Raw genomic sequence first — 23,153 nt, 5'->3', positions numbered from 1 at the left:
GAGATCATCAAGAGAGATCAGAACTCTCTTGATCTGCGTTTCGTGCGCATGTGTGAATGTTCGTTTAACCCCCTTTCCTCGTGTGTATATATTTCGTCATGATTTCGTAAAAGAGACAGTTGTTAGATCGCGCTTGTTTTGTCCCCTGTGGTTCTTTTTACAGCGTCTTTCGTGTCTTAGTAGCGCGCTGAAAATTTCACCAAGCCTCTTTTGTCAGCTGAGTATTACGTTTAATTGTTTTCGGACGTTCACTCGTAACATGAAGTGATACACACACGATGTTCCACTGTTATCGTTTCATTTGTTTGTCTAGTTTTTCTTTTTTTTTTTTGAAGGATAAAGCCTTGCATACCTCATCAAACACGAAAAGTGACGGACGGTGCCTTCGGCGTCCGGCGTCGGCGGCGTCAACACGAGTGATGCAAAAAAACACGGTCGATCCCTCCGTCATAGGAATCGGAATAACACAAAAGTAAAGCGTGCCCTTACAGAATTAACTGAATGCTTACTGTACATTGATATAAGAGAGTTTGCACAATGTATATTGATGTCTGGCAACTAATGGCGCCGTTTAACGTGTAGGCACCCACTTTGATTGGTGGTACATCTCCATCCCGACGACTAACGTCCATGTTAAATGATTATATAAACAAACCCTTGTGGTAGCTGTAGTAAACGGTGAAAGCGTAATCAGAGAACGAGGTGTGATAGCCGGAAGAGCGTCGCATATCGTGCCGCCCCGGTAGCCCCGCTGCGATTTTTCTCGGGGCGAGCGCGTGAGCATGGAACGCGGTGTTACAGCCAGGTGAGGCAGGCGCGCGGCGTCGCAGAGCTAGCTGAGCGAGGCCGACGCTTTTACGACGCTTGGGCAAAGATCGCCACCTCGCGGTGCGTTAAGGCATTGACGCCTAGTGCACGCCGACCGAAGCGCCAGTGGTGGCGAACTTGCTCGCTACTCTCGGGGCAGTGAGCAGACGTCCGCCGTACGTTTCTACGTCGCTGTTCGTGTGTCACCGCGTCGTTCACGTTTTCGGAGTGAAATTAGTAGTGTCCGACGCATGTGTGTGGTGGCCGAAGCTTCAAGATATGTCAAAGAACAATTGCTGTGTGGTGGGGTGCTCGAACACCTACAAAAACTCGCCCGCAACGCGGTTTTACTCGTTCCCCGCGAGGCCTCATGAACGGGAACGACGGAAACAATGGATCGCCGCCGTTCGTCGGGAAAGGTGAGCCCCTTCACTATTCTTCGCGTTATTAATGCTTCGCTTCTTGCTCCCACGCTTTCGTTCTGCGATATCGGTGTTTGATGCGCTCGATCATGTTGACACCGGATAGCGACGAAGGTTATCGCGGCCTGCCCATGTTTTGGTTCGGTTCGACCTTAGTGCTGAGTGCAGGCTTTTCGCTGATGTTCGACGCAAATTTACCGTGCTGAGGGCGCAGCACGGTAAATTGCTATTTAATGCTATTTTCTTCATGAATAACTCTTGTTTTGTAATTTCGTGTCTTTGCCTCTCCTCGTATGTAATGAAGTTAAATCACGCAGTCTTTTTCCGAAATTATTACAGACCGATTCTTCTTTAACAGTATCTTTATTTTCGTATCTTTATTTCCTTTACCTGCCTTGCAGGTGCAGAGTGCATCTTGCAGCAGGAAGTCTGGTACTGATGCCTGGCAAGTAAACAAAAAATATTAAAGGTTACTAATGCAGTTGCAGGATTTCCTTTCGCATGCAAGCCGTTTTTTACATCTACCATCACACTTATCCCAGAACATAAATCAAGCACAATTTGAAATCTCCTGCTCTCAGACTTTCAGTTTCCTGGTAGCAGCAACACATGTACTTATTCGCCTTCCCCCTCTTTTTTTTTTGACGATTGGTGAAAGTTCGCATAATTTCACACGCAACTCGACAGGCTCTCGGGTTAGTAAGATCAAGAGCGTGCATGCCCCCCAAATGAAAACGAACATTACAAACATGCAGCACAATTGTGACCCATGAAAAACTAAAAATACTTTTGGTGCATGCTGACGATAACACAATAAAATCTTTCTCACGGATGGCTGAGACAATGCTCGCCGGCAAAACACTGCTACTGTGCCCTCGATGCAAGTAGCACAGTTTGAAACCTACGCAGGTCAATAGAGCTCTAAATCAATGTAAGATATTGCAGGCATACTTAACATACATCTATGACGAAATATCGTGTAAAACATGACGAATCTCTTGAGTATCTATGTAAACTACCGTAATTATTGTTACTTGCATCTCAACGACGGAACAAATTCCGGCCTTGCTGACATGCCTATCTAACGTGGTGGGCGCTTCTCCGCTTTTAAAGACATCGTGCGGATTCTTTCTGTAACACTAAAGCGCTAACGTACTCGCACTACAGCTTTGTACAGTTTGAAGCAGGTTAGCGAGAGAATTTCAAGTTGCTAAAACTGCAGCGGGTAGCGCAGATCGACGGACGTAGCGGGATGGCATAGGCGGTGCGGCGCTAGCTCTCAGTTTATTCACCCGTAAGTATGGCGATTTCTATACCAGGGCATTCCATCTGCAATATTAATGCCACAACTGATTTTCTTGGTGGCACTTGTTCGGCGATGGCACGCGTAATCAGCGGTAGCACGATCGCTACATGTGCCGGCATCTCGCCATGCGAGTTCGGAACATTTAACTGTCAGTCCGCCCATACGATGTGTATTTATTAATAATAGGTACAGAAACAACATTGCAGCAAAGGTTGAATTTGAAGAACAACGAGGACTGAACGAGGCGTCGCATCAGTGAACAAAACAAATCGGCTACTTACCACGAGCTCCACTTCATAGCTAGGCTTTGTCACGCTGGTCTGCGGGACGCACTTCGCACGTATACGCACTGGGTTGTCCCAAATTCCGTTGACGTCGTGCACGTGGCCACTTTTGTAGAGGGCCGCGCCTTTCCTGCAGCTGTCACCGCAGAAGTAGCTGTCAGGCACCCGAACGCAGGGAAAATCGCAGCCGCGTACTTCAGGTGCGGCCTCCTTTTTTTCGTGAATCTCTGTCACCCAGCGTTCACTTCCGCCTTTAATTTTTGCCTCGACCAATTTCTGTACAATGGATTTTTCTCTAGATATATTTCCCATATTTCGTTGACTTCGTCCTGCGGTCGCTTGTACTTTTTTGCCCTTCTATGATTCCGCGATGCTTCGCGCCGCTTCTCGATCGCTTCCCGGATTTCCTTGTTCCACCAACTTTTTGGCTTCCTCTTTCCTTTCCAGCAAATAGTTTTCTTCTCTCTCCCTACCTCTTTCGTCATAGATCTAATAGCTCACTGTGCTCCCAGTCCTTGCCTGGTATTTTGCCTACTTCTTCTACGACTCTTGTGGCTATATTTATTATTTGTTTCTCATTTAAATACGAGGTGCCAGACTTTGATTCTATGCTCTCATTTCCAGTTTTACATCCCATTTGTAATGTTATTCGTTTATGATCACTACCGAAGCTTTTAATCCCTTCGTCGTCTATTCTCATTTCTCTCAGCTTGTGATAAATTCCTTCAGACATGAGACAATAATCAATACTTGACTGTTTGATTCCGACTTCCCACGTGATCTGGCCGTCACATTTAGGCCCCGTGTTAACTATATCCAGACTATGTTGCTCGCAGAGATCTAGTAATAACTTCCCATTGGTGTCTGAATATCCGTCAAGGTCGTGTGTGTGGGCATTCATGTCCCCTATAAGGATGATTTCGGGCCCCATTACCAAATGCCTTAGTATCTGCACTCATGCAATCCACTATCTCCTGATTCTTTTCCCTGCGTTTATTTCCCGTCCACAAGTAGGCCACCCCTAGCCACGTTTTCTTTCCATCTACTGTGACCAAAGCCAGAGGTTCTCTGAACACGTCTGTTTCACTCTAACCTATTTGGCGCCGCGATGGATTAGCACTTCTACACCTCCACCTTTCCTTTCTGATATAATATGATATGAGGTGTGTTTCTGTAACCGCATAAACGCCTATCTGTTCTTTGTTTAAGTGCTCCTCAATCTCTAACCATTTTCCCTTCTTTCTGCCACCCTGCATGTTTATGTAACTAATTGCAGGACGCGCATTCTCCGTTTTTGTTTTACCTTTCTTCTGGTTTTTCGGAATACTGCCTGTCAAAGCGTCCTCCTGTTTGTCTACCCTGTTACTAGCTACCCCGGACTCCGAAGGGCCCGCGTGCCCCCCCAAAAAGCTACTGCGCATCCTGCCAGTCGCCAGCCTACCTCACGACCCAGCCTCTTATCGAAGTAAATTCTGTCTCTTTGGAAACCACCCCACCTGTGCACCTCGCTGTTTATATCCACCACATCGAAACCCTTCTCTCGACTAATTCGCCATATCTCTTTGTTTGCGTCGACAACCGCTCTTTGCAAGTTGATATTGCGCACTGGTACTTCCGGTATTGTGCATACTACAATTTGCACCTGGGGGGACACGGTGCGCATGTTATCGACCCCTTTCACCAAGGTCGTCGCTAGTCCTGACGATTCTTCATTCAACACGTCATTTAGCCCTGCCGCGTTACCACGAGGTTACGTCTGTGAGCTTTAGCTGCGAGTTTTTCACTCGCTTGCCTCATGACTGTCCTTAGCGTATGTCCTGGGAATGTCCCTATCGAGACTCTCTTATCTCCTTTCACCCTTTCCTTGATTGCCTTTGCGCATCGGACTAAATTTGAGTCACCGGCAATAATGACCCGCTCAGACATTCCTTCTGTATCCTGCATCTGGCTGCTGTCTGGGTGACTAGCGTGAATCACGGCTGCGGCTTTGTTCCCTCCCTCCCTCAAAACTACTTTTCGGAGTTTTATTCAGCGCCCTCTACATAGGCACTACAAGAAATCAGAAATGTCGCGACCTGAAACCGGCACATGGTGATATAAAAAAAGGTTTTGGCTGTTCCCAATTCTGGCATGAAAATTTATTCTCAGCTCAGCCTTCTTTCAGGTTTGACCAAATAACCACCTACACATGACACAAAACTAGACACACAGACAGTGAGCAACAACAAACTACTCATATTGCGCGAGACCTCAGCGACATGCAGCACGAGCAGCTTGCTCACGGAGCACACATATGTTTCCCGCAGCTCGGGGACAGTAAAACTGTCCTTCACCCTGTAACCGTCCCCGCGTTATTGAGCGTCATCACGAAAAGCGGAACACCCTCGCCGCATTACTCTCCGCAAGTTGCCAAGAATAAGCATATAAGCTTCTCGTAACCCTATGCAAGAAACATTGAGCTGTGGAGCTGTGAGGATGCTGAACATAAGCGCGACAAACTTCACACAGTGAACCGGGTTTAGCCGTATCACATTGTTGTGTATGCCGTTCCGCTATCGAGTGGGAAGACCTACACATGTGAAACTAAGAGATGTATTAACGGCCGTGCCCGGGAACATGAACTGATTCGGAAAAATAAAGGTAATGCGCATTCACCCGTCCACGGCACTGCTTGCTCCTGTGCACTACGGTTTCGCGAGATTCAGAACGTCGGTACAAGTGATGATACTTTGGGAAGAGAGTTGCTGGAAGCTTATCGCATTAAGAAAAAGGGCACGAAGTTTATTAGCGACAATAGTGAGTAATGCTTTCTCTCATTTGGTGCTTTGTTAGTGGCATAGCTGCTGCAAGCAAGCGCTTAATGTGTCTGCACTCTGTGCAATTTTGTGAAATAAAGTCAGATGACGTTTAGCGCTCGCCTATCTATTGTGTTGTTCTGTTTCTGAAGATTTTTTTAGTTCCCACTTGTGCGCAAAAAACGTGTGTGATTCAGCAGCAACTCACCCAACCGAAATTTTGATTCTTATCGGTATCGCACGTGGTAACCGGGCCGGTAGCTTTATACGGTACTTTTAATGAAAAGTATGTTTACCATATGTACTGTTAACTGTTAAGTGGTCTGTGAAACTCGCGTATTTGAATGGGTAAGCATTCCCCGGTGAATACCCCACACATACCCGCCTGTAACGCAGCATGCTTCTCATAGGAAACATGGGGTGCCTTAGAAAATGTGTCTCCGTCAAAGTTTTTAGCGCACCTTCTTCGGGCCCATTTGGCAGTTCAAACAGGGGCTGGAAACTCCCTATACCTCCCATGGTACGCGCTGTCGCATGCCGATACGCTGCGGCAGCGTCGCGTCCACCACTGGCGGCTGCCGGGTATCTACTAGAAATAACTCACCAACTAAACATTTCTTTCATGACGTCACTGCTGAGGTCAGCAAATAGAGGAAAACGGTGCGAAACCGAGAGGAGGAGAGTTGGCGCGGAATCCCTCCTTTCCCACTTCACATGCAAGCAGAATGTGTTCGTACTATCTTGCAGGTCCGCTGGCCGCTCGGGCGACGCGGCCATTCGGTAATATTAGTTAACCATGTTTTTCGTTCGTGCGTTGCGAAGTAGACAAACTAAAGCTGACCGATTTCTCATTAAGACAAAACTCGATCAACACAAGTAAAATTTATATTTATTTTATCACATGTTCCGTACTAAAACAGAGACATACACGTAGTGTGAAAGTGTCAATCTGCAAAAAGAGCTTTAAATATAAACTGAATTATGCGCATAATGAGCAACCACTGAACCCAGGATATCCGAACCAATGCGAAAATTATTATTATTCACGAGCAGGCCACGTCGTACTCGACTCAATCACGTCTGTTATGACGGCGAACATATTTTTCTTACAGAACTTAGTAACAAAAAAGACAGAAGTACAGGGCAAGATGGGGGCTTGAAGAGATGAGAAATCGCTGCGCAGGGAATGCCACTGGAGACAACGTTTCAACAACTTGACTTGTCTCCGTCAGGGCAGCAGCGTTGCCTTGACGAAGAAAAGACCACTTGTCGAAACGTTGGCTCCAGCGACATTCCCTGTTAAACGATTTCTCAAAGCATCAGTGAGTCCATTACATGTATTTCAGTGACAATATTAGAAGTAGAGGCCCACGGAGTTTCAAACTGGCTACATGCATTTCCATGAACAGGAAGAAGCCTATAATTGCTTCACATCATTTGAGCAACATTGCAAAAGTAAAAGATGAAAAAATCTGTGTCGCCGAGCCAACAAGCATTCAAGCCTTTTATAAACGTGTTTTGCCGGCAACAGGTCGGCTGTCGTCATGTAGGCTGTAGGCAACAGGTAGGCTGCAGGTAGGCAACAGGTGGGCTGTCGACCGACATAAGCGACACTGCGCTTATGTCGGTCCAGTCAGGCTTGCAGAGAACTGGATTTACTCATGTACTCATGCAAAATGAATACTGTATCGTGTCTGTACGTGCCACGCAGTGTAATCGTGTTTGGATGCACGTGTGATAAAGCCCGAGCTCTCAACGTGCAAGTGCCGTGCTCTGACGTCACCGCGCACCCTCTGTGGCGCCACATTATCTGGACTTTCCTTCCTGGCGGGAATGCATAAAAGGCAGCGCTGAATAAACTTTTCTGTTCTTTGTTGTGTTGAACTTGGCTCGCGTGTGTCACGTACCGCTCCTGCACGAAACACGGTGTCAGAAGCCTGTACCCACGCCTAAGCCACGGGAAACCACTGAAACCAGCGTTTGTCACGCAAGACATGGACTTCTTGAAGCCACCAGACCGCCTTCGCATGGACGGAGATGTCAGCAAACGATGGCAGCTGTTTAAGCAGAAATTTGAGCTGTTCCTCACCGCATCGGAGGCAAGCGGGAAACCACGGACTGGGGTAGAGAAAGTTGCACTGCTACTCAGCGTGGCTGGTGATGAGGCTTTAGAGGTTTATCACAATTTCATCTTCACCGAGGGTGAATCCAAGAACGACTTCGACACGGTGGTTAAGAAATTTGATGCGTACTGCGAGGCCCAGCTAAATGAAGTCCATGAGCGATTCGTGTTCCGGAAGCGAGTCCAAGTCAACGGTGAATCAGCCGAACAGTTCATACGGTACCTGAGAAGACTCGCCCAGTCGTGTAACTTCGGCACAATGTCAGAATCTATGATTCGAGACCAGATAGTGTACGGCACAAGCAACGAAAAGGTCCGTGAGAAACTTCTTCGGGACAAAGAGTTGACGTTGGCTAAAGCCGAGCAAGTATGTAAGGCGGCGGACCTATAGCCGTAGCGCAGAAAGAAGTCTGGTCACAAGAGAGACAGGTCGACCCCGTGAAAGCAAGCTGGTCCTCCCGGGAACGGCAGAAAGAATTCCGGTGCAGCCGATGTGGACGCATACACGCCCCGTGAAGCTGCCCCGCATTTGGACGCATCTGCAGAAAATTTGGGGGCGAAAACCACTTCGCGGTGCGCTGCAAGAGTGCGAGGAAAGTCTCGGAAGTCAGAAGTGGTGACCAAGAAGACGACAGCTTTGAAATTCTGAACGTGTCAAACGGCAAGCAGCAACGTGACTGGATGGTGCTAGCGCAAGTCGGCAACACGCAAGTTTTCCTCAAGGTGGACACCGGTGCCCAAGCAAACCTTCTGCCGTATGTACGTGGCAGAGACTGCGGCCAAAAGCGCAGCTCAAGTCCAGCAACTCTGTTCTTCGTTCATATGATGGAGCAGTCATCAACCTCCTGGGGATCGCGATGTCGAAGACCGCAATAGGTGACCAAGTTTCTGACGTGGACTTTTTCATTGTGAAAAAAGGGCGTCAGGCCATCCTGGGGCTACACGCAAGTGAGCAGCTGGGACTATTCACGTGATCTGTGAGCGCAATAACAACCAACAGCAGCGAGCAACTGGTCCAAGCCTACCAAGACGTTTTCCAAGGGATGGGGTGTGTACAGCGTGAATACCGGATGGTGTTACAAGAAGGTGCAATTCCAAGCGTCCAAACGCCGAGACGCGTGCCCCTGGCGTTGCAAAAGCCCCTTAAAGAGGAACTACAAAGGATGCTCAAGGCAGGCATCATCACTAGAGTTGAAGAGCCCACGGACTAGGTAAGTCCTTTGGTTATAATAAAAAAAGGCAAACTAAGGATCTGTATGGATCCCAGAAGAATTAACGAGTGCCTGAAGCGCGAGCACTATGAAATGCCACGTCGTGAAGATATAGAGGCAGAGTTGGCAGGCGCAAAATTTTTTTCACGTTTAGACGAAAACTCTGGTTTCCATCAGATTCCGCTTCACGAGGAAACTTCAAGAATATGCACATTTGCCACGCCTTTCGGCCGTTATCATTTCCTTCGTCTGCCGTTTGGAATTGCGTCAGCTCCGGAGGTCTTTCAAAAGACGTTAAACGAGATTTTCGGCGGCATAACAGGCGTGCAAGTGTACATGGGCGACATGCTAATATGGGGTTCCACGAGACGGGAACACGAGGGAAGGCTAAGAAGCGTCTCAGAAGCGGCGCGCAAAGCAGGGCTGACTTTCAATCCTGAAAATTGAAGTTGGCGTCACTGAAATTTCTTTTCTTGGCAATGTCATTTCAGAGGCAGGGATACGGCCGAGCCCCGCATCGATAACCTCTGTTCTTATCTTGCCACCGCCTACTGACAAGCTCGGAGTGCAAGGAATGCTAGGCATGATCAACTACTTCTCAAAGTTCGTGCCCGCGCTCGCGGAAAAGTCCCAGTTGTTACGCCAGCTTATAAAGAAAGACACAGTTTTCGAATGGACTGAGAATCACGCAAGTGAGTGGGAGCAGCTCTGCAAATGTCTTAGTGGACAACCGTTGTTGGCAATCTTCGATCCGAAACGAGACACCAAAATAACCTCGGATGCCTCCCAGAATGGCGTAGGCTCAGCTCTCTTACAGCGGTATGGTGAATCTTGGAAACCAGTCGCATACGCCTCTCGCGTATTGACAGAGGCTCAGAAAAGGTATTCTCAGATTGAAAAGGAGGCAATGGCTGTTGTAGTAGGATGTGAAAAGTTCCATCACTTTGCGTACAGACGTCACGTTGTCCTAAAAACCGACCACCGTCCACTGGTAGCAATCTCGAAGAACGCTATCGGAGAAATGCCGCCTCGACTGCAGCGTTTTTTTCTTCGTTTATTGAAACATGATTTTCAACTGCAGTTCATTCCAGGAAAACAGCTGGTCCTGGCGGATATGCTGTCGCGGGCTTCCGTTGGAACTCCAAAGAGAGACGGAGTGTATGAAGACGTCCAAATACATGCCGTAAGTGTTGTTTCATCACTTGTAAGCGAAGCGATGCAAGATAGATTGGCGAGAGAAAGAAGAAAGGATGGCTACTTGAAGGACGTTGTGGAGCAGCTGGCGAAAAACAAACCAGTGGAAGGACAGTTAAGGCCCTTCGTAGCTCAAGAAGAACGGAAACTTTGTTGTCAAATCAATGAGATTTGAGTCCGGCGTCTTTTTAGTGGGCCTGGGCACCCACCGCGGACGCGGTTCCGAGACCTTGTCTCGAAGCTGAACTATCTGTCATAAATGGGGTCTTGTTTAAAGGCAACAAAGTGGTGATACCTCAAAGCATGCGGCGCGAAATGTAAGACGCATTCACGACGGCCACATGGGCATAAACAAATGTAAGGCACGAGCGCATCGTCTTGTGTTATGGCCAGGTTTGGATGCAGATATCGCGGGTGTCATTGCCGGGTGCGCAGTATGCCAAAAGTATGCTTACAAACAGCCGCGCGAGCCACTGATAATGCGCCCGACACCCGATCAACCATGGTGTCGTGTTGGCGTAGATATATTCCAGCATGGCGCAAAGTCGTACTTGTGCGCGTACGACGCACATTCCAACTTTCCGGAAGTTGAACTACTCCATGATACATCGGCGGCGACGACTGTCGAAAGACTGCAACCAATATTTGCTACGTACGGCACACCCCTAGAAGTATGCACTGACAATGGCCCACAGTTCGGAAACCGAGAGTTCACCATTTTTTCAAAAGACTTCGACTTTAAGCACACAACGTCAAGTCCGAGGTTTCCACAATCTAATGGCCTGGCTGAAAAAGGCGTGCAAATTGTTAAAAGAATTTTGGAAAAAACGATGGAAGGGGAAAATGACTTTTGGATGGGTCTTCTCAGCTACAGGTCCAGCCCGCTCGAAGATGGAAGGTCCCCAGAGGAGTTACTTCAAGGTCGGCAACTGAGGACGCCCCTACCAGATTTCAACGAGGGCCCACGAACAGCCGTTATGAAGCCTGGACAGGCGCTACCAAGGCGTCGGTCTCTTCCACCGTTGACCACAGGGCAAGTGGTGCGAGTGCAGGGGAACACGTGGGAAACAAAGGCTAAAGTTCTGAGCCGAATGCTCAGAACTCATGCTCGGTAATCACCGAGAAGGGCAACGTTCTGCGGCGTAACCGCCAACACCTCTTGCAGACAGCGGAATCATTTGACGAGACGGAAGACTCTTTAGACGAAGAGAGCTGCAATGATGACGTCGTCAACCAGCAGCAGCCCTCCACGGCCAATGCAGCCTCTGAGACTGAAAGTCCGGGACCGAGACGGCACACCCCAAACCGAGGGCCACCGCAGAGACTGGGTTACGGGAATAACTTCGCGCAAATGACGTAAACAGCACGGCCGAGAATTGAGTGTACTTTTAAATGCGTAGCATTTCTTAGCGAACCTCTGGCACTTTGAGCGTTTCTATCTACGTATCTATCTATCTAGCCGCCTACGTCTGGGTGCTCTCGTGATCGCCTCCTTACCTTGGTGTAGACCAAAAGTTGCATGGGAGGGTAAGAGGATTTGATGAATATGACTGCTGGGTCATGACATGAATAACGTTAAAATCCTGTCGCGTACGTCGTCAAACCCTTTCCACTAGACACGTGTGGCACATACCCGTTTACCATGGGCCGCGGTGTACGGGTATGCGCCACAGGTGATTGACAGTTTATATCGACCCAAGGAACGGCGAGAACAGACATTGGTTACTTAAATGCTAAAGCGTTAAGGAAAACCAACATCGGCAGCATTGACTCGACGAATAGAAAGAACGAAAATTAGGATCCCAGCAGGAATCGAACCCAAGCATTCTGCGTGGCTATCAGGTATTCTACCACCGAGCCACGCCAGGTCTATAAACTGGTTTGAAAAAACAGCCTACGCAGGCGTCATATCGGTGCAACGTCAATTGTGTTTGTGGTGCTGGCTATCTAATTTTACAAGAAAGCGATAAACGCTACATGATACTCCTACGATATGTACTCTTACGATACAGGCGTCATACCAGATTAAAGTCTGTAGTTCCAGTGTCGGCTCCGCTTTTATAGCAGTATAATAAACATTACTTTTGTATTCCTATGATTCAGCGAGCTATATTGAAGCATTTCTCGACCCCGGAGGAATACATTAACGAAAGTTACATATGATATCCACATCACCGTACCGTAAAGTGCACTTCGTCCACCAGAACGGCGCAGTGTCCTCTTCATTTCTTACGAATCTGGGCGACGGCCTTGTGCTGACCGAGGATGATGCCAGATTGATTGACAGCCGCTTTGTAGATTAGGCTACGTAGGCCACACACTCCCAGGTAGTCTACGAATACGACAAACACCATCCACTGATGTTGGTCTACGTAGCACTATCCAGGCCTACCAGCCTCGACGGCCTATACCTCACCAATGCGATGGGTGACTTCAGGTTCCGACATGTCGCCGGCTCTGTCGACAGACAATTTGTCGACGAAATGACCGAGGCATCCACGAATTCCAACAGCTCTACTATACCACATACTTCACTACACATGGACCCCTCGTCACCACGATCGCGACCGGATACTATGACAAGTCATGACCAGCTGCTGGTGCTCACTGATTACGGTTATGATGCCCTTGTTCAAGAACTGTCAAGAACTTCTTGCACACATGTACACGGGTTCGTGAAACGTGCGTGCGTTCTCGAGACACGTATAAGCACTACGTATCAGCTTACCGCTTCTGGTGTTGGTAATACCCACGTTGTCATTGGCAGCGTTACCCAACCGTAAAAACTGCTTATATAACACATATGCAATTCCGCAACATATATATGTGTGCGTATAAATTATATACAAGTCTTTAGCGTCATTTTGTCACGGGTCGCTCAGTAAAAAAAGTTACGCGACAGTTACCTACCCGCCGCATGCTTCGCATAACATCGACTCCCACGGTACGTGGGATCTGCCGATTTTTTTGTTGTTTTTTGTTTTGTGTTTCAGTCTATTGAAGAAAGGAAGATGTATCGTGTCTGTACGTGCCACGCAGTGTAATCGTGTTTGGATGCACGTGTGATAAAGCCCGAGCTCTCAACGTGCAAGTGCCGTGCTCTGACATCACTGCGCACCCTCTGTGGCGCCACGTTATCTGGACTTTCCTTCCTGGCGGGAATGCATAAAAGGCAGCGCTGAATAAACTTTTCTGTTCTTTGTTGTGTTGAACTTGGCTCGCGTGTGTCACGTACCGCCCCTGCACGAAACAAATACCTGCTCTAATTCCTGCCCAAATTCTCGTGTTCACCCGTTGTTACTAGGAAACCTGAAAAACTTTCGCGGAACTGGAAATCCCCGAGTTAACACACAACAGAGCCGCGCAAAATATGTGATGCCCGGATTTAGCCATCTTTGTCTAATACTCGGTTGGCCTCCTCGACGTCGCTCCCAGCGGCTTCCGTTCGCTGCACGCCCCGCCAAATGTGTTACCTTTCCCGTATTCATGCTTGCTACGTCAACCGAGCGAGATAACCGAGCGTGATTCAACTTGTGATATCGCTGAGCGAGTGGCCAGGGCGAGCAGAGGCAAGCGCTACGAACACAAGTGAACGAGTTCCCGCGCTTCACCCGACTTAAGAATTCGCAAAATAAGAAATAAAAAAAAAGATAAATCAACTAAATAAAAGTTCTTTACAGTTCAATAAAATTTCTTTATTTGTAAAAGCTGGTGAACTAGAATAAATGCGAACATCCACATCAACCTCATTTCGTTCAACCATTCTGAGGATTCCCGGCAACCGCTACGAGCGCGCACGTTCCTTGAAACCGAAACTGGCGCTCAATTTGCGACGCCTGGTTCAAACTCGTAGGCCGTAGCGGGATCCTTGTCCGGTTCTATACACCAATGGCGCAAATGCTCCGAATGGACATATCGTACGAGCACTCCCCAAAACACTAAATTGCTGCATGCCGATTTGACTTTCAACACTTTCGCCGCAGCCAATTCACCGTCTTTCACCGTCTTTCACGGCATTAATCCCACAAGCACGCAGTAACTTACACCAAAAGAACGAAAAACGTTCGCGGACGTTTTCACTTCCTCTGCTTGGTCGTTCCAGCTTCCTTTGTGCATGTGTTTTCGTGCGCTGTAATGTTCAGTATGACATACCAACACGCCCAAAACGCCACGTTAATAACCACTAGACCACCGTGGCGGGGCGATGAGAATGAATCTGTGTTTCTGGCTTATACACCCTGCACCCTGCGGTTCTTGCACCTTTACATTCTTCTCTCACTGAAAAGAAATTAAGTTGTTGTGCTATTTGCGTATAAAAGGGGAAGCGGGGCTCCCCTTTTAGAGTCAACTTTCGAACTGCTGCGCCGATTTTTATGAAAATTTCACAGATGGCTTATCTACTTGCTATTAGAACATATGCCAAATTTCGGCACCTCAGTGAGAATACAAATAATCGGCAGATCCCACGTACCGTGGGAGTCGATGTTATGCGAAGCATGCGGCGGGTAGGTGACTGTCGCGTAACTTTTTTTACTGAGCGACCCGTTACAAAATGACGCTAAAGACTTGTATATAATTTATACGCACACATATATATGTTGCGGAACTGCATATGTGTTATATAAGCAGTTGTTTACGGTTGGGTAACGCTGCCAATGACAACGTGGGTATTACCAACACCAGAAGCGGTAAGCTGATATGTAGTGCTTATACGTGTCCCGAGAACACACGCGCGTTTCACGAACCCGTGTGCATGTGTGCAAGAAGTTCTTGACAGTTCTTGAACAAGGGCATCATCACCCTGATCAGTGAGCACTAGCAGCTGGTCATGACTTGTTATAGGATCCGGTCGTGATCGTGGTGAAGAGGGGTCCATGTGTATTGAAGTATGTGGTATAGTAGAGCTGTTGGAATTCGTGGATGCCTTGGTCATTTCGTCGACAAATTGTCTGTCGACAGAGCTGGCGACATGTCAAAACCTAAAGCCACCTTTCGCGTTGGTGAGGCATAGGCTGTCGAGGCTGGTAGGCCTGGATAGTGCTACGTAGACCAACATCAGTGGATGGTGTTTTTCCTATTCGTAGACTACCTGGGCGTATGTGGCCTACGTAGCCTAGTCTACAAATGGCTGTCAATCAATCTGGCATCATCCTCGGTTAGCACGAGGCCGTCGCCCAGACTCGTAAGAAATGAAGAGGACACTGCGCCGTTCTGGTGGACGAAGTGCACTTTACGGTACGGTGATGTGGATATCATATGTAACTTTCGTTAATATATTCCTCCGGGGTCGAGCAATGCTTCAATATAGCTTGCTGAATCATAGGAATACAAACCCAGCCAACCATCAATATTTAGAGGATGTCCACAAATGGTCTGAATATCCTATGTTATTTGTGGATATTCAATGGATATTGGGTGAACATCTCTATTTAAATATCAAAAAGTGGATATTCATAAAATATTCGTGAACATTGTTTCACTAACATGCACAAGAGAGCTCAGCATCAGGAAGCCCGAGATATTTAGCGTATATAAAAAGTTCACTTGCTTTGTTCCAATACACCATGGTGGTGACACTCATTATTGGAACTGCTGTTATGGCCTCTGTGATGCTGTTGAGGCAATTTTTCAAATTCCAGATTAACCCAGCGAACATGCTTTCCTTCATACACTACTCGTTGAGCATCTATTTTACCCGTATTTATGTTAGCTGTGTCATCAGTGGTGTTAATACACATGTGTATATATGCATTAATTATATTTGCGGGCTACCAATGCACAACGCCACCATGAAAACTGTATGTATATATATATATATATATATATATATATATATATATATATATATATCTATATATATATATATATATATATATATATATATATATATATATATATATATATATATATATATATATATATGCGCGTCCCCCGAGGCTTTTGTTATATTACGTACAATAACTTTGCCTATAAACCCAGGCGAAAATTTGAAGTGGGATTTCAAGTGGTCCAAAGTGGTCCCACTTGCTGCCACGTGGTTTTCAAAGTAGTACCACTTGCTTTTAAGTGGCCACTGAAGTGGTACCACTTGCTTTCAAGCGCCCATTAAAACAGCACCACTTGGACGGCAACTGGTCTCACTGGGAAAAAAAAACGTACTTTAATTCTACCGCTGGAGTAGACGTGCGCCAGACCGCCACGGCGTTACAAATATTACTGTTGTAGACTTCCAACGAGGTGCCTGCTCATACTGAACCGTTGTGTGAATAACTCGTGTTTAAAACATAGTCACTTCCCTACGAAAAGGAGCCTTTTTTAAACATTCGCCATTATCTGCCACGGCCACGACCTAACAGCAATGAACTCTGCTAGCTCCGACTGCTTTTTTCATAATGCCGCTCCGCCATGTCTGCTCCGTCTGTTTGCAGATGAGTAGGGGTAGCCCTAGTCCCGTATATTTCTTTTTATGTTTTCATGCGCTAATGCTAAATAAAAACCTATTTCATAATATTATTACTAAATAAATAATGTTGTGCTTTTTATTTAGAGCTGAAAGTGTTACTAACAGCGCTCTAATATATTGTAAAACTTATTAAGGCACCACAGTTTCGTACAACACATGGCGACTCGTCGTGGGGCTTTCTTCTTCTTGTGTGTATCCGTTATTGCAGCGAGTTTTGTAGAGGGACCCGTCTAACATTACCATGAAATAGTTGGTATTCTTGGTCAGATTTATCTGTGGAAAGTGTTACACGTAATGACCAGCACGTTTGAGCGGTTTTTGCGGCTGTACTGGCGGTATCTTGGATTCATCAGCGCTGGTCGAACTACACCGATTTCCTCAGCAATAATTCTTCCATAAGGAGGTAAGTGTTGCATTAATACATTTCAAGTATAAGTGAACGTTTATCCCGAATGTTCGTGGGATTTATTAAGCATGGTACCGTATTGTACAGTCCTGTATGCGATGTCTATGCGCGAAGTACAGCGCTCAGCGATTGGAATGCGGTAGTCAGCCGGCATGGCGCCTGGCGCTTTCTTACACGACCGTTGAGCGCTGAGGACACTGATATACTACTAGTTAAGGTTATATATGAAAGGAAAAGCCCTGCTTCCGCACTGTGACAACGTTTGACTATCAGGCGAAAACCCAGCATGCACTGATGACTCAACAAAGCACCAGCTGTCATGCATTTCTGTTGAACATTCCAAGTACACGGATGAATGAATGATTGGATGGATGGATTCTATGAGCGTCCCATTATAACGGGGTGGCGGCCTGTGCGCCCAAGCTAAACAAAGAACTTCTTTGTTATTTTTAATTTGGCCTATTGCCTTGTCTAGTTCAGTTAAACAAAAGTCCATGAATTCGCAGCACAACTTTCTGTACCCTACGGCAAAGTGACCTTAGTTTCACCACTATTTATTTTTGTCATTTCTCCCTACTTTTGCTTCATCAATCCTCTAAACGTATATTACTTACTTCTATCTGTTTACCTTTCTATGGTTGTTTCTGAAACCCAACACTTCATGTAGGTGAGTGCCCAAACATAAACCCAGGTGAATATATTTACATTCAATTAAAACATGCTGCGTTGTTTCCTATAGCTTCTCTACAGCATGTACATTTTTCTTCTTTACTGAATCTCGCTTTATAACTACGCGTTCTAAGGCAACCCGACCTCACTTCAAATAGTAAAGCACTTCCCCTTAAATTATCATAAAATGCTTCCCTCCTTATTTCGTCTTGCCCTTTCGCTAGGTACTCAAAATATTTCTTGTTTTCCATCGCTACTATCCAATAAATCTTTTTCGCCTCTATGACTTTTCACCTTACGTCTTATGTTGTCATATCGCTTACACTGCCGGCTGGCGAGTCTCCTTGTTTTTCCTCCACTGTGAGTCAACACTCATCGTATACAAATACTGGAGCACTTTCTTTGCCCATTTTCCTTAGCCTCTCTTTGAACCTCATTTCACCCTGCGCTTCTGTCACTTCAATCCTTGCCCATCCCATATTGCCCTTTACAGCCTCATTTTTCGTCTTCCCGTGAGTGCCCAACTCGAGGTGTCCCACAGTCCTTTGATGCATATCAAGTCCTGATTGCACCTCTGACTTCATACACACCACTGAGTTCCCAAATGTAAGTCCCTGAACCATTACACCTTTCCACGAACCTCAAAGTACCTCGTACCTATTGTATCCCCATAACGTTCTGTGCTTCATTATTGCAGCATTCCTCTTTCCATTTATGGTGGTGGATTTTCGTGATGCTTTCTGTATCACCCTCAATAATGCACTAAGGTACTTGTATTCTCTTACCGTCGGTATTTCCTGGACCTGTATTGATGCGACCGGGTTATTGGTATCGTCCATTATTATCAATCTACATTTTGTTACACTAAATCCTAGTTCTACACCTTCACCTTCCCTTCCGCATGTGTCTTAATTTCATGTGCTGTTTTACAAGTTACAATGAGCTGTATATCATCGCGGTTATCCGCGAATAAGACAATATCCTTATAACATAAACCTGGAAGCTGCTGCTCTTGAGTCACGCTCACCTGTTATTGTGTCATATGGAAACCAGTGTTGTTTCATTCTCACTTTTTTCCATCCACACCATGTATAACATGAATAACAGCTGAGACAGCGGACATTCCTGCCTCAGCCTGTTGCTTATATCAATGTTCTCTTTGCTACTTATTCTTTCTCATTCCATGCAGACTATGATTTCTCGGTGTATCTTCCTCAGAAGCTTATACGGTCATTACGTATGCCAGCTTCTTTTAATATAGTCCTTAAGATTTCCTAATTAACGTTTTGATGCACCCCAGAGATGTCTAGAAAAGCTACGTTTAATAATCTGTTTCATATTCTAATAGATATTTCTCTACACTCTGTAAGAACAAATAGGTTATCCTCTAAACGCCTGCCGATTTGGAATACGCTCTGAAGTTGCTCCAAAATACCGTTATCTTCTACCCATGTTTATATTTTTTGTTTCATTGCTTGCATTGTCAACCTTTATGATACCGATGTAATGGCCAGTCATCTACGTTAGAAAATGTTATTTTTCTCTGCCTTGCCTTGATAAATTAAGTGCTGCATGGTTTGTGTAAGCACCCCCCAATGCTGTGCAATACGGTCATGTCTAATGGTGCACATCTGCCCATGCAGCAAACAATAGTAAATACATACAAGTTAACTTATTTTAAGTCTATTAAAAGTAGCTTAAAATGTACATTGATAACCGTTTCATGGTTCATCTAGCCAACCAAGTGGGCTGAAGGCACACCTTAAACTGTGCATGTCCTTTGCAAAACGGGCTAAGGGCCATTATGGCTTTTGCTAGAAATGTGTTTGATGTGTTTATTGTTTTACTTTTAACTTACTATGCATAAATATTTCTTTCAGGTGGCGTACAGGAACATGTGCAAACACATTCTACATCCCAAGATATGTTGCTGGAAGCGTTCAATAAATGCTGTTAAGTTTCACCATCATACTACTTTTGCTGTGCACTGTTCACTGGACCAGCAGGTCCTGTGATTGATAAAGTAGGAACCACGTGACATGCAATAGCAGCCAGCTAACATCTGTGCGAGATCTGGCCAGTCTGAATTGTACTCGGTATAAACATTCGTTGAGGGATTTCCAGTCGGAAACAAGATTCTAACTGGAAATTATTCCACGGGGGTGGGGGGGGGAACGGGGCAAGTGGGACCACTTCAAGTGGTTTCACTCGCTGGAAATTTTTGCCTCGGAAAGCAATCATATCGAGTAAAAGTCTTATTTTGTAGCATATGGTGCAATTGCATGGGTCCGTGCACCTAAAAATAAATGCCATTTGATATATAAATGTTATCTGTGGAACTGCTGTGGACAACCTATGGATGTTCACTTTTGTGAAAATGGACGTCCTCTAAATATTGTACTAATATTGCCAATATCATATCAATATTGTGTGTGGAACTGCTGTGGACATTCTATGGATGTCCACTCTGTTCAAAATGGACATCCTCTGAATATTTTATAAATATTAAATTAACTTTTGTGGACATCCTCTGAAGATTAAATATCTCATGGTTGATATTTATGGAATGTCCACTGGATGTGAGATGGTTGGCTGGGAACGTAGTGTTTATTAGACTGCTATAAAATCGGAGCCAACACTGGAACTACAGACGTCAATCTGATATGACGCCCGTATCGTAGGAGTACACATCGTAGGAGTATCATGTAGTGTTTATTGCTTTCTTGTAAAATTAGATAGCCAGCACCACAACCACAATGGACGTTGCACCGATATTACGCCTGCGTAGGCTGTTTTTCCAAACCCATTTATAGACCTGGACTCTTTTACCGAAATTCCCGCCTAACGTATCCCCCACCACATAAATCTCTCTCCCGAAGTGACCAGGTTTTGTGGCGCAGACTTCAAACGGCCACAGTCACGACTCCTTTCCTTCTCTCCCTTATTACGCATGGCGAAACTTCTCCTCATTGCAACTTGTGTCCGAGCACCAGAGCCGACTTCAATCACGTCTTTGTGAATTGCCCAAACAAACCCAAGCCCCCGTGGCAAGGGTCAGAACACCAGGAGCGATGGGAGGCTGCTCTGCGGAGCTCACAACCGGTTTTACAGCTCCGGACAGTGGGCTGGGCCAGAGGGGTCGCCGAAGCACAGAAGTGTCCGGCCACCTAGAGCGGCCCGAGGGCTCATCGTCGTCCTGCTTCCGCTCCCCCCCCCTCACATGATTCTTTCACGAATCAATAAAGTTGTTTACCTACCTACCTACCTGGCGTGGCTCAGTGGTAGAATACCTGATTGCCACGCAGAATGCTTGGGTTCGATTCCTGCTGAGATCCTAATTTTCATTATTTCCATTCGTTGAGTCAACGCTGCCGATGTTGGTTTTACTTAACTCTCTAGCATTTAAGTTACCGAGGTCTGTTCTCGCCGTTCCTGGGTAGACATAAACTGTCAATCACCTGTGGCGCATACCCGTACACCGCGGCCCGTGGTAAACGGGTATGTGCCACACGTGTCCAGTGGAAAGGGTTTGACGACGTACGCGACAGGATTTTAACATTATTTTTGTCATGACCCGGCAATCATATTCCTCAAATCCTCTTACCCTCCCATGCAAATTTTGGTCTACACCAAGTTAAGGAGGCGATCATGAGAGCACCCAGACGTAGGCGGCTAGATAGATAGATAGATAGATAGATAGATAGATAGATAGATAGATAGATAGATAGATAGATAGATAGATAGATAGATAGATAGATAGATACGTAGATAGAAACGCTCAAAGTGCCAGAGGTTCGCTAAGAAATGCTTCGCATTTAAAAAAATCATATTTGTTACAACGATCAAGCGTTTATGCCAATTTAGGACAACTATCGTTTCATAAAAAAAAAATTCGGCAGATCCCACGTACCGTGGGAGTCGATGTTATGCGAAGCATGCGGCGGGTAGGGGACTGTGGCGTAACTTTTTTTACTGAGCGACACGTTACAAAATGACGCTAAAGATTTGTATAAATTTTATACGCACACATATATATGTTGCAGAGCCGCATATGTGTTATATAACCAGTTGTTTACGGTTACGTATGCAACGTGGGTATTACCAACACCAGAAGCGGTAAGCTGATACGTAGTGCTTATACGTGTCTCGAGAACGCACGCACGTTTCACGAACCCGTGTACATGTGTGCAAGAAGTTCTTGACAGTTCTTGAACAAGGGCATCATAACCGTAATCAGTGAGCACCAGCAGCTGGTCATGACTTGTCATAGTATCCGGTCGCGATCGTGGTGACTAGGGGTCCATGTGTAGTGAAGTATGTGGTATAGTAGAGCTGTTGGAATTCGTGGATGCCTCGGTCATTTCGTCGACAAATTGTCTGTCGACAGAGCCGGCGACATGTCGGAACCTGAAGTCACCCATCGCATTGGTGAGGTATAGGCCGTCGAGGCTGGTAGGCCTGGATAGTGCTACGTAGACCAACATCAGTGGATGGTGTTTGTCGTATTCGTAGACTACCTGGGAGTGTGTGGCCTACGTAGCCTAATCTACAAAGCGGCTGTCAATCAATCTGGCATCATCCTCGGTTAGCACGAGGCCGTCGCCCAGACTCGTAAGAAATGAAGAGGACACTGCGCCGTTCTGGTGGACGAAGTGCACTTTACGGTACGGTGATGTGGATATCATATGTAACTTTCGTTAATGTATTCCTCCGGGGTCAAGAAATGCTTCAATATAGCTTGCTGAATCATAGGAATACAAACGTAATGTTTATTATACTGCTATAAAAGCGGAGCCGACACTGGAACTACAGACGTTAATCTGGTATGACTCCTGTATCGTAGGAGTACATATCGTAGGAGTATCATGTAGCGTTTATCGCTTTCTTGTAAAATGAGATAGCCAGCACCACAAACACAGTGACGTTGCACCGATATGACGCCTGCGTAGGCTGTTTTTTCAAACCAGTTTATAGACCTGGCGTGGCTCAGTGGTAGAATACCTGATAGCCACGCAGAATGCTTGGGTTCGATTCCTGCTGGGATCCTAATTTTCGTTCTTTCTATTCGTCGAGTCAATGCTGCCGATGTTGGTTTTCCTTAACGCTTTAGCATTTAAGTAACCAATGTCTGTTCTCGCCGTTCTTGGGTAGATATAAACTGTCAATCACCTGTGGCCCATACCCGTACACCGCGGCCCATGGTAAACGGGTATGTGCCACACGTGTCTAGTGGAAAGGGTTTGACGACGTACGCGACAGGATTTTAACGTTATTCATGTCATGACCCAGCAGTCATATTCATCAAATCCTCTTACCCTCCCATGCAAATTTTGGTCTACACCAAGTTAAGGAGGCGATCATGAGAGCACCCAGACGTAGGCGGCTAGATAGATAGATAGACAGATAGATAGATAGATACGTAGATAGAAACGCTCAAAGTGCCGGAGGTTCGCTAAGAAATGCTACGCATTTAA

General features: G+C 46.1%; 1 long non-coding RNA gene across 2 annotated transcripts; it reads left to right on the top strand.

The window, feature by feature from the left end:
• The first annotated feature begins 16,749 nt into the window (after positions 1-16,749).
• LOC119384866 (uncharacterized) lies at positions 16,750-19,696 on the top strand. 2 transcript variants are annotated; one of them, XR_005181950.2, is made up of 3 exons: positions 16,750-17,007; positions 18,173-18,285; positions 19,560-19,696. It is a non-coding gene; the product is annotated as an uncharacterized LOC119384866 (long non-coding RNA). The 2 variants fall into 2 exon arrangements; XR_007415328.1 differs by lacking the exon at positions 16,750-17,007 and adding an exon at positions 17,668-17,701.
• The last annotated feature ends 3,457 nt before the right edge of the window (positions 19,697-23,153 follow it).

Source organism: Rhipicephalus sanguineus, chromosome 3 (assembly GCF_013339695.2).
Source record: "Rhipicephalus sanguineus isolate Rsan-2018 chromosome 3, BIME_Rsan_1.4, whole genome shotgun sequence".
Classification (NCBI taxonomy): domain Eukaryota; kingdom Metazoa; phylum Arthropoda; class Arachnida; order Ixodida; family Ixodidae; genus Rhipicephalus; species Rhipicephalus sanguineus.
This window is presented reverse-complemented; position numbering and strand designations above follow the sequence as displayed.